This window comes from Pelophylax lessonae (genome assembly GCF_965119305.1).
Source record: "Pelophylax lessonae genome assembly, chromosome: 7".
Taxonomy (NCBI): Eukaryota; Metazoa; Chordata; class Amphibia; order Anura; family Ranidae; genus Pelophylax; species Pelophylax lessonae.
The window spans coordinates 282,266,610-282,283,379 of record NC_138774.1 but is presented as its reverse complement, the minus strand read 5'-3'; the positions used below and the strand labels follow the sequence as shown (position 1 = coordinate 282,283,379).

General features: G+C 38.5%; 1 protein-coding gene across 1 annotated transcript in view; it reads left to right on the top strand.

Moving 5' to 3' along the window:
- The first annotated feature begins 305 nt into the window (after positions 1–305).
- LOC309559681 (uncharacterized protein) overlaps positions 306–16,770 on the top strand; it is a 174,625-nt gene continuing 158,160 nt past the window's right edge. The window contains exons 1-2 of the mRNA XM_082263079.1: positions 306–336; positions 4,141–4,210. The gene's annotated coding sequence lies outside the window, so the exon portion shown is untranslated. The remainder of the gene's footprint in view (positions 337–4,140; positions 4,211–16,770) is intronic.

Below are 16,770 nucleotides of genomic sequence, written 5' to 3'. Positions count from 1 at the left end.
ACAATGGTGTCAAATAATTTGCGGTTCACATCTGTTTACAGAATGATTAGATTTAATTAATCAGTCTTTGGCGCTTCCCACAGGTAACAGCCGTGACTCCCTCTAGAAGTATGCGCACCGCCCATTGGAGAATATTTTATTGCAGTTCTTAGAATTTTTTTTTGGGTTGTCTGTGTTTTGTTTGTGCCAATCTGTTTGTGTTCACAGCTTCTGGAACAATGATTATAGCAAATGATCGGAGTACCTGTCTGACAGCTTTCTTTATTTTACCCTGTAGATATCTGATTTGGAAGAGTGCCATCCAGGATTACATCTACCAGTATTCAGCAGGTGTACGTAATAATTGATAATATTAGTAATAAAAAAATATATATATATATTTATAATTTTATTAATAATGAATGTAATAAAGTGGAAAAGCACTCAGAACATAAAGTACCTATAAAGTCATTTACCAATTGCCCAATAATTGATAACATTGGTAATAAAAAAAGAAAAAAAGAAAAATAATAAAAAATAAATATTATAATTTTATTAATAATGAATGTAATAAAGTGGAAAAGCACTTAGAATAGAAAGTACCTATAAAGTGATTTACCAATTGCCCAATAATCGATAAGATTAGTAATAAAAAAATAAAATAAAAAAAATAATAATAAATAAATATTATAATTGTATTAATAATGAATGTAATAAAGTGGAAAAGCACTTAGAACAGAAAGTACCCACAAAGTGATTTACCACTTGCCCAATGCCCAATAATTGATAACATTAGTAATAAAAAAAATAAAATAAAATAAAATAAAAAAAATAATAAGAAATATTATAATTTTATTAATAATGAATGTAATAAAGTGGAAAAGCACTCAGAACAGAAAGTACCTATAAAGTGATTTACCAATTACCCAATAATTGATAACATTAGTAATAAAAAAAATAAAATTGAAAAATAATAAAAAAATAAATATTATAATTTTATTAATAATGAATGTAATAATGTGGAAAAGCACTTAGAACAGAAAGTACCTATAAAGTGATTTACCACTTGCCCAATGCCCAATAATTGATAACATTAGTAATAAAAAAAATAAAATAAAATAAAAAAAATAATAAGAAATATTATAATTTTATTAATAACGAATGTAATAAAGTGGAAAAGCACTTAGATCAGAAAGTACCTATAAAGTGATTTACCACTTGCCCAATGCCCAATAATTGATAACATTAGTAATAAAAAAAAAAAAATAAAATAAAAAAAATAATAAGAAATATTATAATTTTATTAATAATGAATGTAATAAAGTGGAAAAGCACTTAGAACAGAAAGTACCCATAAAGTGATTTACCACTTGCCCAATGCCCAATAATTGATCATATTAGTAATTTAAAAAAATAAAAAATAAAATAAAAAAATAATAAAAAATAAATATTATAATTTTATTAATAATGAATGTAATAAAGTGGAAAAGCACTTAGAATAGAAAGTACCTATAAAGTGATTTACCACTTGACCAATAATTGATAACATTAGTAATAAAAAAAGAAAAAAGAAAAATAATAAAAAATAAATATTATAATTTTATTAATAATGAATGTAATAAAGCGGAAAAGCACTTAGAATAGAAAGTACCTATAACGTGATTTACCACTTGCCCAATGCCCAATAATTGATAATATTAGTAATAAAAAAAAATAAAATAAAAAAAATAATAGGAAATATTATCATTTTATTAATAATGAATGTAATAAAGTGGAAAAGCACTCAGAACAGAAAGTACCTATAAAGTGATTTACCAATTGCCCGCCGTTCACGGCATAGGGCTCTGAAGGAACGGCACAGGTGGCCGTTCCTTCAGAGCGCATGCGCTGATGACGTCATCGGCTGCATGCAATGTAAATATCTCCTAAACGGTACATATTTAGGAGATATTTACAGTACCTATAGGTAAAAGTTGCAGAGGAGGGTTTACTTCCTCTTTAAGCCCCGGAGGATTTGGCTGCTCCAAGACCAGGGCCTATTTTGCGATTCGGCACTGTGTGACTTTAACAGACAATTGCGCGGTCGTGCGACGCTGTACCCAAATAATATTGATGTCCTTTTGTCCTATTTTGAAAAAATAACAATATTTTTCACATTTTTTTTATATGAAATTCCCCCCAAAAAATGTAAAAATTAAAATTTTTTAACATTTTAGGCCAATTTGTTCTCTGCTACCTATGTTTGGTACGTCGCTCGCCCACGAGCGTCTTGGGGGCGAGCGCGCCGCCGGAGGTGCGCTCCCACCCCCACTCGTTCCCTGACATCTCCGAGTGACCGGTGGCTCCGATGTCCGCCCGCGACTCGCTATCTCCCGCTGGAGAGGGAGAAAGGCAGGCGGCTGATGTAAACAAAGCCGCCTGTCATTCTCCCCTGTGTAAGAACAGAGATCATACGATCCTGCTATGTAGAATCCTATGTCTCTGTGGTTACATCACAAGCCACGCCCCTTGACACTAAGAAGCACGCCCCTAGGGACACACTTAACCCCTTGATCACTAATGAAGTTAACCCCTTCCTTGCCAGTGTAATTTTTACAGTAATAGTGCATATTTATAGCACAGATTATTGTAGTAATGTCACTGGTACCCCCAAAAGTGTCAAAAATGTCAGTCAGGGGTCCGATCTGTCCGAAGCAATGTCGCAGTCCCGCAAACAAAATCGCAGATCGCCGCCATTACTAGTTAAAAACAAAAAAAAAATGACATAAATCTTTCCCTTAGTTAGTAAATGCAATAACTTTTGTGCAAAGCAATCCAAAAGCGCTTATTGCGATTTTTTTTTTTTTTACCAAAAATATGTAGCAGAAAACAAATTGGCCTAAAATGTTAAAAAATTTAGATTTTTACATTTTGGGGGGGGGGGGGGGGGAATTTCATATTAACAAAATGTGAAAAATATTGTTATTTTTTTTCAAAATTGTCGCTCTTTTTTTGTTTATAGCGCAAAAAGTAAAAATTGCACAGGTGATCAAATACCACCAAAAGAAAGCTCTGTTTGTGGGGACAATAGGGACATAAATGTAATTTGGGTACAGCATTGCACGACCGCACAATTGTCCGTTAAAATAACGCAGTGCCGAATCGCAAAATATGGCCTGGTCAGGAATGGGGTAAAATCTTCCGGTCTTAAATTGGATAAAAATACGCTCATTGAGAATTTTTTTGTCAAAGACATGTAGCTAAATACATTTTGGCCTAAATATATGACAAGAATTTAATATATTGGATATTTTTTAACTGTCAAAGTAGAAAAATATTGTTATTTTTTCAAAATTGTCGTCAATTTAATTTGGATACAGCGTTGCACGACTGCAAAATTGTCTGTTAAAGTCACGCAGTGCCGAATCGCAAAATACCCCCTGGTCAGGAAGGGGGTAAAATGTTCCGGGGCTTAATTTGATAAAAATTTAATTTTTTTTTTTTCCTTATATTTTATTTTTTTCATTATTCCTTTAAAAAAAAAAAAAAATCAGGTCACTTTTATTGCTGTCACAATGTAAACATCCCTTGTGACAGTAATAGGCAGTGACAGGTACTCTTTATGGAGGGATCGGGGGGTCTAAAAGACCCCAAATCCTTCCTCTGCACTTTAAAATATTCCAAATGCCGAAATCAGAGTTTTTGAATATTGTCACTTTTTTTTTTAAATCCCCAAGGGCCGGATAAAAGCAAGCAAAGCGTTGCATCTGGCCCCAAGGTTGCAGTTTAGAGACCCCCCCCCCTTCCCTGGCATACAGGTTGGGGTATAAATATAACACCTACACCAAGAAAACGCGTTCTGCTCTGGAAGATCTCCAAGGCCATTTTTTTACATTTTAGACAGAATGCTGAATCATTCGGCATGATAAAGTGCAGGCTTAGCTTAGAATCGTCCCACTCATTCTTTTCAAGGTTTGCGTTCAGCTTTTGAATCCATCATATCTGCTTCATGGAGTCTTTATGGTTTATGTTCCCGTATAACTATAAATTGTTTGTATTAAGTTAAAGGTTAGACGTTCTAACGCAATCCCAACAAATACAATTTAGTGTGCAATCGATCTATGAAACCTTCATCCTGCAAAGGGGAAATGTAATCCGAAATTCTTCTGCTTGTTTCAACAGCATTACTGGAAGTGGAAGGAGCGCCGCGCGTTTGTGCAAGACGTACCGGCCAGCTAGCGCAACACTTGAAGTGAGTACAGAGCTATAAGGCTGCATACGGCTGTAAGAATTATACAGATCATTCATTTTCTGGCACCAATGATCAGTATAGTGCTTGGGTTCAAACGCATACCTCCCAACTTTTTTATATGGGAACGCGGGACTCATATTTACAAAACTATGTAGGCATAGGACACCTCCTGCCACACCCCCTTGACCACTTGATTTTATTATTATTTTTTTTTTGTAGGCATAGGACACACCTCCTCCCACACCCCCTTGACCACTTGATTTTATTTATTTATTTTTATTTTTTTTATCAAAGACACGTAGCAGAATACATTTTGGCCAAAATTTATAAAGAAATTAGATTTTTTTTACGTTTTTTTTTTTTTTTATTGGACATTTTTTTTTTTTTATGGATCCCTCCATAAAGAGCACCTGTTTCTGCCTATTACTGTCACAAGGGATGTTTATTCCTTGTGACAGCAAAAAAAGTGATCAGATATATATATATTTTTTTTTAAAGGTACAATGAAAAAAAATAAAATAAAATCAGGAAAAAATAAAATCAGTATAGAGCTTGGGTTCGAATGCATACCTCACAACTTTTTGAGATGGGAACACACGGGACACGTATTTACAAAACTATGAAGGCATAGGCACCCCCCTGCCACGCCCCCTTGACCACTTGATTTTTTTTTTTTTGTAGGCATAGGACACACTTCCTCCCACACCCCCTTGACCACTTGATTTTATTTATTTATTTATTTATTTTTATCAAAGACACATAGCAAAATACATTTTGGCCAAAATTTATAAAGAAATTAGATTTTTTTTTTTAGATTTTTACATGTTTTTTTTTTTTATTGGATATGTTTTTTTTGTTTTTTTTTTAATGGATCCCTCCATAAAGAGCACCTGTTACTGCCTATTACTGTCACAAGGGATGTTTCATTCCTTGTGACAGCAATAAAAGTGATCAGATATTTTTTTTTTTTTAAAGGAACAATGAAAAAAATAAAATAAAGAAAAAAAATAATAGTTATACGGATCATGAATTTTCTGGCACAAATGATCAGTATAGTGCTTGGGTTCATCTTTTTGAGATGGGAACATGGGACTCATATTTACAAAACTATGTAGGCATAGGACACACCTCCCACACCCCCTTGACCACTTGATTTTATTTATTTATTTTTTATCAAAGACACGTAGCAGAATACATTTTGGCCAAAATTTATAAAGAAATTCGATTTTTTTACATGTGTTTTTTTTTTTTTTATTGGATATGTTTTTATTTTTATTTTTTTTTTTTAATGGATCCCTCCATAAAGAGTACCTGTCACTGCCTATTACTGTCACTAGGGATGTTTACATTCCTTGTGACAGCAAAAAAAGTGATCAGATTTTTTTTATTTTTTTTTTTTTTTAAAGGAACAATGAAAAACAATAAAATAAAATAAGGAAAAAATAAAATCAGTATAGAGCTTGGGTTCAAATGCATACCTCACAACTTTTTGAGATGGGAACACACGGGACACGTATTTACAAAACTATGTAGGCATAGGACTCACCCCCCCTGCCACGCCCCCTTGACCACTTGATTTTTTTTTTTTTTTATCAAAGACACGTAGCAGAATACATTTTGGCCAAAATTTATAAAGAAATTCGATTTTTTTTTTTACATGTGTTTTTTTTTTTTTTTTTTTTTATTGGATATGTTTTTTTTTTTTAATGGATCCCTCCATAAAGAACACCTGTTACTGCCTATTACTGTCACAAGGGATGTTTCATTCCTTGTGACAGCAATAAAAGAGATCAGATATTTTTTTTTTTTAAAAGGAACAATGAAAAACAATAAAATTAAATAAGGAAAAAAGAAATTATACGGATCAGGAATTTTCGAGCACAAATGATCAGTATAGTGCCTGGGTTCATCTTTTTGAGATGGGAACACGGGACACTGATTTACAAAACTATGTAGGCAAAGGACACACTCCCTGCCACGCCCCCTTGACCACTTGATTTTTTTGTTATCAAAGACATGTAGTAGAATACATTTTGGCCAATATTTATAAAGAAATTCGATTTTTTTTTTTTACATTTACATGTACATTTTACGGTACATTTTTTTTTTATTGGATATGTTTTTTTTATGGATTCCTCCATAAAGAGTACCTGTCACTGCCTATTACTGTCACAAGGGATGTTTACATTCTGTGTGACAGCAATAAAAGTGATCAGATTTTTTTTTTTTCTAAAAATAAAATAAAATAAGGAAAAAAAAAATATATATATATATACGGATCATGAATTTTCTGGCACAAATGATCAGTATAGTGCTTGGGTTTAAACGCATACCTCCCAACATTTCTAAATGGGAACATGGGACACGTATTTACAATACCTATGTATGATAGGGATGTTTACCCCCTTCCCTGCCAGTGTCATTAGTACAGTAGAGCATATTTTAAGCACTGATCACTATATTGGTGTCACTGGTCCCCAAAAAAAGTGTCACTGAGCCTCTGATTTGTTGCAGTCCCGCTATAAGTCACTGATCGCTGCCATTACTAGTAAAAATAAATAAAAAATTCCATAAAAATATGTAACAGAATATATATTGGTCTAAATTTATGAAGAAATTTGATTTTTTACATTTTTTTATTGGATATTTTTTATAGACGAAAGTAAGAAAATGTATTTTTTTTTTTTTAAATTGTCGGCCTTTTTTTGTTTATAGCTCAAAAAAAAAAACAAAAAAACACAGAAGTGATCAAATACCACCAAAAGAAAGCTCTACTTGTGGGGGAAAAAAAGGACATAAATTTTGTTTGGGTACAGCGTCGTCAAACCACCGCGTAATTGTCAGTTAAAGTAATGCAGTGCCGTATCGTAAAAAATTGCCTGGTCATTAAGGGGGTACACCATCCTGAGCAGTGCAGTGACGAATAGCAAACAATGGCCTGGTCATTAAGGGGGTACACCATCCTGGGCAGTGCAGTGCCGAATAGCAAACAATGGCCTGGTCATTGAGGGGGTACACCATCCGGAGCAGTGCAGTGCCGAATAGCAAAGAATGGCCTGGTCATTAAGGTGGTACACCATCCGGAGCAGTGCCGAATAGCAAACAATGGCCTAGTCATTAAGGGGGTACACCAATCCAGAGCAGTGCAGTGCCGAATAGCAAAGAATGATCTAGTCATTAAGTGGGTACACCATCCGGAGCAGTGCCGAATAGCAAACAATGGCCTAGTCCTTAAGGGGGTACACCAATCCGGAGCAGTGCAGTGCCGAATAGCAAAGAATGATCTAGTCATTAAGGGGGTACACCATCCGGAGCAGTGCAGTGCCGAATAGCAAAGAATGACCTGGTCATGAAGGGGGTACACCATCCGGAGCAGTGCAGTGCCGAATAGCAAAGAATGGCCTGCTCATGAAGGGGGTACACCAATCCAGTGCAGTGCAGTGCCGAATAGCAAACAATGGCCTAGTCCTTAAGGGGGTACACCAATCCGGAGCAGTGCAGTGCCGAATAGTAAAGAATGATCTAGTCATTAAGGGGGTACACCATCCGGAGCAGTGCAGTGCCGAATAGCAAAGAATGACCTGGTCATGAAGGGGGTACACCATCCGGAGCAGTGCAGTGCCAAATAGCAAAGAATGGCCTGGTCATGAAGGGGGTACACCATCCGGAGCAGTGCAGTGCCGAATAGCAAACAATGGCCTGCTCATGAAGGGGGTACACCAATCCAGTGCAGTGCAGTGCCCAATAGCAAACAATGGCCTGCTCATGAAGAAGGTAAAACCTTCCGGAGCTCAAGCAGTTATAGGGAACGTCCTGAATATAACTATGGCTGTATTGGCGCACATCCAGAACTCTGAGCAGGGGACCTCATGTCTCCTGGGTGTTACTCTGATATCTTGTCTGGCCCTTCATCATGAAGACTGTGTAGACTTTGGGCATGTAGCCTCCTGGTCCCTGGTAAAACCTGTACCCAGAATTAAAGACTTTTTCCCTCCGAAGACTCTACAAGGCCTCTGAAATGCAGAACCCAATCTAGGAGTTACCAATCCTGGATAAATCTGAAAAAAAAAACCAATTTCTCCGTAGATGCACATCTAAATCTACCCTCACTTAAACTCCAGCTAAATTTAAAAAAAAATTATGTAAAAAAAATATATACACTATATTACCAAGAGTATAGTACACACACATGAACTTGGCCCAGTCTTGGTCCATAGGGTTCAATATTGAGTTGGCCCACCCTTTGCAGCTATAACAGCTTCAACTCTTCTGGGAAGGCTGTCCACAAGGTTTAGGAGTGTCTATGGGAATGTTTGACCATTCTTCCAGAAGTGCACTGATGGTGGATGAGAAGGCCTGACTCGCAGTCTCCACTCTAATTCATCCCAAAGATGTTCTATCAGGATGCAGGTCAGTCAAGTTCCTCCACCCCAAACTCGCTCTTCTGTGTCTTTATAGATCTTGCTTTGTGCACTGGTCCTAATCATTTGGTGGAGGGGAAATTATGGTGGGGGGTTGTTTTTTCAGGGGTTGGGCTTGGCCCCTTAGTTTCAGTGAAGGGAACTCTTAAGGCGTCAGCATACCAAGACATTTTGGACAATTTCATGCTCCCAACTTTCAATATTGAGTTGGTCCACCCTTTGCAGCTATAACAGCTTTAACTCTTCTGGGAAGGCTGTCCACAAGGTTTAGGAGTGTTTCTATGGGAATGTTTGGCCATTCTTCCAGAACTGCATTTGTGAGGTCAGGCGCTGATGTTGGACAACAAGGTCTTGGTTGCAGTCTCCGCTCTAACTCATCCCAAAGGTGTTCTATTGGGTCGAGGTGCAGGCTAGTAAAGTTCCTCCACCCCCAAACTCGCTCATCCATGTCTTTATGGACCTTGCTTTGCACTGGTCCAAATCATTTGGTGGAGGGAGGATTATGGTGTGGGGTTGTTTTTTCAGGGGTTGGGCTTGGCCCCCTTAGTTCCAGTGAAAGGAACTCTTAAGGCGTTAGCATATCAAGACATTTTGGACAATTTCATGCTTCCAACTTTGTGGGAACAGTTTGGGGATGGCCCCTTCCTGTTCCAACATGACTGCATACCAGCGCACAAAGCAAGGTCCATAAAGACACGGATGAGCGAGTTTAGGGTAGAGAAACTTGACTGGAGTTCTCAGAGTCCTGACCTCAACCCGATAGAACACCTTTGGTATGAATTAGAGTGGAGACTGCGAGCCAGGCCTTCTTGTTCAACATCAGTGCCTGACCTCACAAATGCAATTGTGAAAGAATGGTCAAACATTCCCATAGACACACTCCTAAACCTTGTGGATGGCCTTCCCAGAAAAGTTGAAGCTGTTATAGCTGCAAAGGGTGGGCCAACTCAATATTGAACCCTACGGACTAAGACTTGGGTGCCATTAAAGTTCATGTGCGTGTAAAGGCAGGCGTCCCAATACTTTTGGCAATATAGTGCATGTATAATTCACATTATCACATTAAACACTTGTCTTGTGATGAGAGGAGTTCATACAACGCATTGACGCCTTTTCTGGTGCTATGTGTGGGTAGCTGTGACTTACATCATGTATGACTCAAATTCAAACAGTAGACACAATGCTGCCCTTCTGTTCCTGATGTCAGAACATAATGATTCTCACAGCCGGTTCATTAATCCTTTCACTTACAAGATTTTCTGGTTACTTCACAGAACAAGGATACCATATACGGTGTTTATTAAAATCGGAAAATGTATTATTGTCACTTTATACCAGGAATTGGGATTTGCTACATAACAGGAAGGACATTTAATTAACAAATATTTGTCCCATATGGTGAAAATCGAAAAAAATAATAAAACTGGTTATTGCAATACCAATATACACTATATAGATAATCTACACTATATAGACAATATACAGATAATATACACTATAATACACTCTATATAGATAATATACGTTAGGGGGTCTCCAAACTTTCTAAATAAAGGGACGGTTTGCTGTCCTTTAGACTTTAGGAGGGCCGAACTATGGCCAGTGAGGGTACAAAATGTCCTAGTGTCCATTTGGAGTACACAATGAAAATCTTTGGTGCCAGTGGAAGGAATAGTGCCCCATTGTTGGTGTAAGTTAGAAGAATAGTTCCTCATCCTTTTTGCCAATGGAAGGATTTCTGCCCCATCACCATGATGTCTGGGGCAAGAATTGTGCCCTTCTGTTGGTGTCAGGGGGAGGAATAGTGTTCCATTGTTGGTGTCAGGGGGAGGAATAGTGCCTCATTGTTGGTGTAAGGGGGACGAATAGTGCCTCCATCATTGGTATCAGTGGGAGGAATAGTGTCCCATCATTGGTATCAATGGGAGGAATAGTGCCCCATCATTGGTATCAGTGGGAGGAATAGTGCCCCATCATTGGTATCAGTGGGAGGAATAGTGCCCTATCATTGGTATCAGTGAAGGAATAGTGTCCCATCATTGGTATCAGTGGGAGGAATAGTGCCCCATCATTGGTATCAGTGGGAGGAATAGTGCCCCATCATTGGTATCAGTGAAGGAATAGTGTCCCATCATTGGTATCAGTGGGAGGAATAGTGCCCCATCATTGGTATCAGTGGGGGGAATAGTGCCCCATCATTGGTATCAGTGGAGGAATAGTGCCCCCCTCATTGGTATCAGTGGGGGGAATAGTGCCCCATCATTGGTGTCAGTGTGAGGAATAGTGCCCCATCATTGGTATCAGTGGGAGGAATAGTGCCCCATCATTGGTATCAGTGGAAGGAATAGTGCCCCATCATTGGTATCAGTGGAGGAATAGTGCCCCATCATTGGTGTCAGTGGGAGGAATAGTGCCCATCATTGGTGTCAGTAGGAGGAATGGTGCCTCGTTGTTGGTGTCAGGGAGAGGAACAGTGCCTCATTGTTGGTGTAAGGGGGAGGAACAGTGCCTCATTGTTGGTGTCAGGGAGAGAAATAGTGCCACAGCAATGGTGTCAGTGGACTAGTGCCCCAAGTGCCGGATAAAGGCAAACCAAAGACCTCATCCAGCCCCCAGGCCACAGTTTGGAGACCGCTGATCTACACTATATAGACAATATACTGTACACTATATAGACAATACTTTGTTGGGCACCCTATTTCAAAACCATGGTCACTAATATGGAGTTGCTCCCATCTGCAGCTATAAGACTTCTGTCGGGGGGTATTGGTGTCAATAGAAACATTAAGTGGTTATTTTTATTTTTTTATTTTTATTTTTTTAAATCTGTGTGAATGCCTAGATCCTATCCTATTAAAACATTTATTTATATGTGTATATGTGTGTATGTATATATGTGTGTATGTGTATATATATATTTATATATATATATATATATATAATTATTTTTTCTTTTTTTTAATATTTATATATAGAAAATTTTTTTTTCGTTTTATTAACGTTCATTTGAGAAAAAAAAATGTCATCCTTTTCTTTCAAATATCCTCGTCACACATGCATATATTAGATATATTATGGTTTCAAACATTTGGTGACCCTCAGGCCAAGTACCACATACCTAAAAAAATATGCTTTATTCTTCCCTCAAATTAAACATTATCTCTCTACTCTCTCCCCATCCCTTACATTGCCCAAACCAACTGCTTATGAATATTTCTGCTCCCAAGGAAAACACCAATTACATTTAATTTCCTCTATCTATCAATTTCTCCATGAGGCCTCTCCACTTACCGAGGACCTCCATACCTATCTGCGAAAATGGTCATCTGTTGTTCAGTGTCCCATCACTCTCCCCTGCTGGGATAAGATATGGTCCTCGTCGTCTAAAATATCCAGATGTGTGGCGCATAGAGAGACGGCCTTTAATATCTTAATGTTTTGGTACAGAACACCTGAAGAGTTACATTGACAAGATTCTCCACTCTTCCCTTTATGTTGGCATTGTGGTAAAGCAAAGAGTACTTATTATCATATTTTTTGGCAATGTGACCTTTTTGGTCTATGGAAGGGTTTTTCAAACTACGGCCCTCCAGTTGTTCAGGAACTACAATTCCCATCATGCCTAGCCATGTTTGTGAATGTCAGAGTTTTACAATGCCTCATGGGACGTGTAGTTCTGCAACAGCTGGAGGGGCCGTAATTTGAGGATCCCTGGTCTATGGTAATGTCCTCGCTCCAACGACTACTTGAATTTCCCCTTCCGTTGGATCTGCTACATTATCTTTTGGGCCTCCCTTTCCCTGGGATTGGGATATCTCTGAATAGGTTAGCCTCCTACATTTTGTTAGCAGCCAAGGAGAGTTATTCCTTTACATTGATTATCTCCTAATCCCCCCTCCCAGGTTCAGCTTCTGAATGTGATCTCAGAAACCCACAGAATGGAATGGAGCATATGACAGCTCTGGTTAATGACAGTGTGACCCAGTTCAATAAGATATGGGATGTTTGGGATTGATCTGAATATGGTTCCCCTCCCACGTCTTGATTGAGATTGGGTTTGGGTGTTGTGTGCCACAGCTCTCCATCTTTCCTTTGATATATAAGCTTCCTGTATCCTGACCCCTGGTGTATGAGTAGCACTGTCCCTGTAGGGCTTGCTGTGTGAGGACCTCTTGGGTCTCCCTCTGATTACCTGAAGACAGTCACTAGGGGATTTTTCCACACATCCATCCTTACTCCGGTTTGCTCGTTACTCAATACTCTGGTTTGCTCGCACAGTCCAGGGTATTTGTTTTTATACTTATTGTGGAACTTGGATGGGAGAAGGGAATAGTGGGATACTCAAACTTGAACTGTTCACAGTAGACAAGGACAGCTCTCACTTGGCCTCACCGGATTCCACACTGCTTTAACTATACTGCCACTTGTATGGAAGAATTAAGTCCTCTTGCTCTCCTTAGCAGCAGACTTGATGCAACTACTTTACCTTCAGGTCACACTCTAGCACAGGCATGTCCAACCTGTGGCCCGGGGGCCACATGTGGCCCAGAACCCCAGGAAATGCGGCCCCTTGCCAATTTATTTATTTTTTTGCTGGGGAGGAAGGAAGTCAGGTCGGGGGCATGGCCACAGCGGCTTCCAACTAACGGTAGGCAGAGGCTGCCTTGAAGGGGAGAGGGGGGGGGGGTGGACATGTGCAGTGTTTCTGACTCTTACCACCATGACCACTTCAAATCACTGAAGTGGTGATGATGGTTATAGTGTTTCTTTAATATGTCTCAGAAGAAGTAAACCTCTGTATACTGATTCCATTTCATTTGATCATCCTCTAGTTGTGTTAAATTAGTGCGGGGGGGGGGGGGTGCGGCGGCGTGGGAAGGGCATTTTATTACTTATATACCTTAACTGTAGTATATATTTTATATGCGGCCCGAGAAAATTTCTCTACTCAATGTGGCCCAGAGAAGCCAAAAGGTTGGACACCCATGGTCTAGCATCTCCTTGGCTGATACCCCTCCACTGACTCTTCCACTGAAGGGGTGGCCTTCACATGACAGGCCCCATGACACAGATCTGTACTCAGTGTAGGCAGAATCAGATCCTTTCCAGTGTCTCCCTTCCAGTCAGCTCTGCAGGACCTCTAGGTTCAGCTCCTCTCTTACATTCAGGTCCTCAGGTCGAATACTCGAGGCCATATGGCAGCTTTAACAAAGGAGGGGCAGCCGCCCCCTCCCTCCGGGACCCGGTTCTCCAGCCAAAGACCCCAAGCACATGTGCCCTTGCATTTTTACAGTCACCCAGCATGCACCGAGGCACTTTCCTCCACCAGGGGTGTAACAATGCCTGTGCCATCACTTATCAGGTTTCCTCCCACTGTCCAATATGCCTCTCTATTGGACCAGTATGAAACATTACAGACAAGCTGAGCTGCACCTGAGCACCATGAGCAGACCCTACCAATGGATCCTGCTCTCTGGTAGGAAGAGAGCAAAATAAATTTACCTGGCAATCTTCCTGGTAAGCAGAAAGACCCACAAACTATACTCACCTTCCTACGAGGGTGCTACATGTATTTTTGTTGTTTTTGGGTTTTTTTCATTACTGATCTCCTGTTTCTGGCTAGATACTTGCTCTTTGTGTGAGTATGTTCAGGGCCGCTGATAGGGGGGGACCACCAGTCCTCCTGTAGGGGGCCCGGGCACACAGGGGGGCCCCAACAGCACGGGGAATCTGTTCAGTCAGGCGGAGGGGCAGTTACAGAAGGAAGCCCTGTGCGGCTCTCTGCAGCAGTTGAAAGACAGTTTCTCCCCCTCCTGCCAGCTTTCAGCTGCTGCAGAGAGAGACACAGACACAGGGCATCAGTCCTGTAATTGCTTCTCTGAAGCCAATCCCCCTCCCTGTTCTGCCTGCTTCTGATTCCCTCCTCCCTCCTTGTGTGCCATCCTTTCACTGTGCCTCCCCCATTCAGCGCTACAGGCTTCCCTGTCTTGTGAAAAAATAGAAAATTGTAAAAAATATATATTAATTAAACATTGTAATAATTTTTAGGAAATGTAAAATAAAATAATTGTAAATATTTTTTTTTTAAAAATATATAATTGTATTATTATAATTTTAATATTATATATATATATATAATATATATTTATATATTATTTTAATATTATATTTTAATTTTTATTATATTTATTATATGTGTGTATATATATATATATATATATATATATATTTTTTTTTTTTTATGTAAAAAAACAATTAATGAGGGCTAATCCACACAGGTTCTCTGTTATGTTTGTTTCCACTAATAATGATTTTAGTATATTTTTAGTGAAAATATTGTCTTGATATATTCGGGGGGGCTGCTAGGTAGGCTGTGCGGGGCCCCGTGATTTATAATAGCAGCCCCGTGTATGTTAACACTTTTTATACGAGGATTGCAATTACTTTTCTCAGGATTTGCGATTCTCTGTGTTTTTTTTTTTTTTGAGTTTCTATTCTATTGTTTTTTTTTTGCCTATATGATGCATAATTTTTATTTTTTGTAAACTCTAATAAAAATACAATTCTTAAAAAAAATGTTCGTTCGAAAATCTACTCATGTATAGCCAGCTTTAGTCCCAAATTATCAACTGAAAGATACTCATTTCTTTTTCGTTATTATTATTATTATCATGTTGAAGCCAGATTGGGATAAAGCTCAGGATTTTCCTCTGTTTATAGTGTCCTCAGCACAGAGATTCAGTGGCGACGTTAAGCTTCATTAATGGGAAGTTGGATGTGCTCACGTGGGAGTTGATCTAAACATTTCTAATCTGTGTGTTTCTATAGACTATAGAGGTGGAATTTCCCAATAATGCTTTTCCAGAAGTTGAAAAGATGCAGTCGGCCAATAACAGGAAATCACAAGTTTTTCTAAAAGAGCAAAAACAAATGATTGAACTTTTCTCTTTTCTCTTTCTCTTTTCTTTTCTTCTTCAGATAATATAGCGGCTGCTGATCAATAATCTGTTTATAAATGATCAATAAATAAATAGAAATAAATAAATTAAATAATATAAATAATAAATAAATAATGATCAATAAATAAATATAAATAAATAAATTAAATAATATTAATAATAAATTATTAATGATCAATAAATAAATTAAATAATATTAATAATAAATAAATAATGATCAATAAATAGAAATAAACAAATTAAATAATATACATAATAATATATAAACAATGATCAATAAATAAATTAAATATTATTAATAATAAATAAATAATGATCAATAAATAGAAATAAACAAATTAAATAATATAAATAATAAATAAATAACTTAAATCTTGGAGTAACTTTACAAGTCTGCATGGATATCGTTTTGGTAGAACACAGTATACAGCAATTGTATCATTTTTTTTTAGAAAAACTTGACCAAAAAAAAATAAAGCATGTCAGGTACCGTCTGCAACGGGATGGTGACATTGCGTCGGACAGTACCTGGCACTAAGTGACACTTTTTGGAGACCATTGACACCAATACAGTGATCAGTGCTAAATAAAATGCACTGTTACTGTATAAATGACCCTGGCAGGGAAGGGGTTAACATCAGGGGCGATCAAGGGGTTAAGTGTGCTCCTAGGGCAGTGATGGCGAACCTTGGCACTCCAGATGTTTTGGAACTACATTTCCCATGATGCTCAGCTACACTGCAGAGTGCATGAGCATCAATGTAGTTCCAAAACATCTGGGGTGCCAAGGTTCGCCATCACTGCACTAGGGAGTGCTTTCTAACTGTGTGGGGGATGGACTGACTGCAGGAAGAGAGAGATATGTGTTCCTGATTAGTAGGAACACAAGATCTCTCTCTTCCTGTCTGACAGAACGGCAGTTTGCCTTGTGCACATAGGCAGACCGGTGTGCTTTCATTCTCCTGAACGATCGTGCGTGGCCTGCGGCCATCGCGGCTGCTGGACCCGCTGATTGGCTCCCGTTGTATCCAATCACAGCGGGAGCGCGGCTCCAGTGGCAGGTGCACGCCCCCTAGAGCCCTTTTACAAAATCACATACAAGTACATGATTTTGCACTTAACCACTTAAGCCCCGGAGGATTTGGCTGCTCAAAGACCAGGGCCTATTTTGCGATTCGGC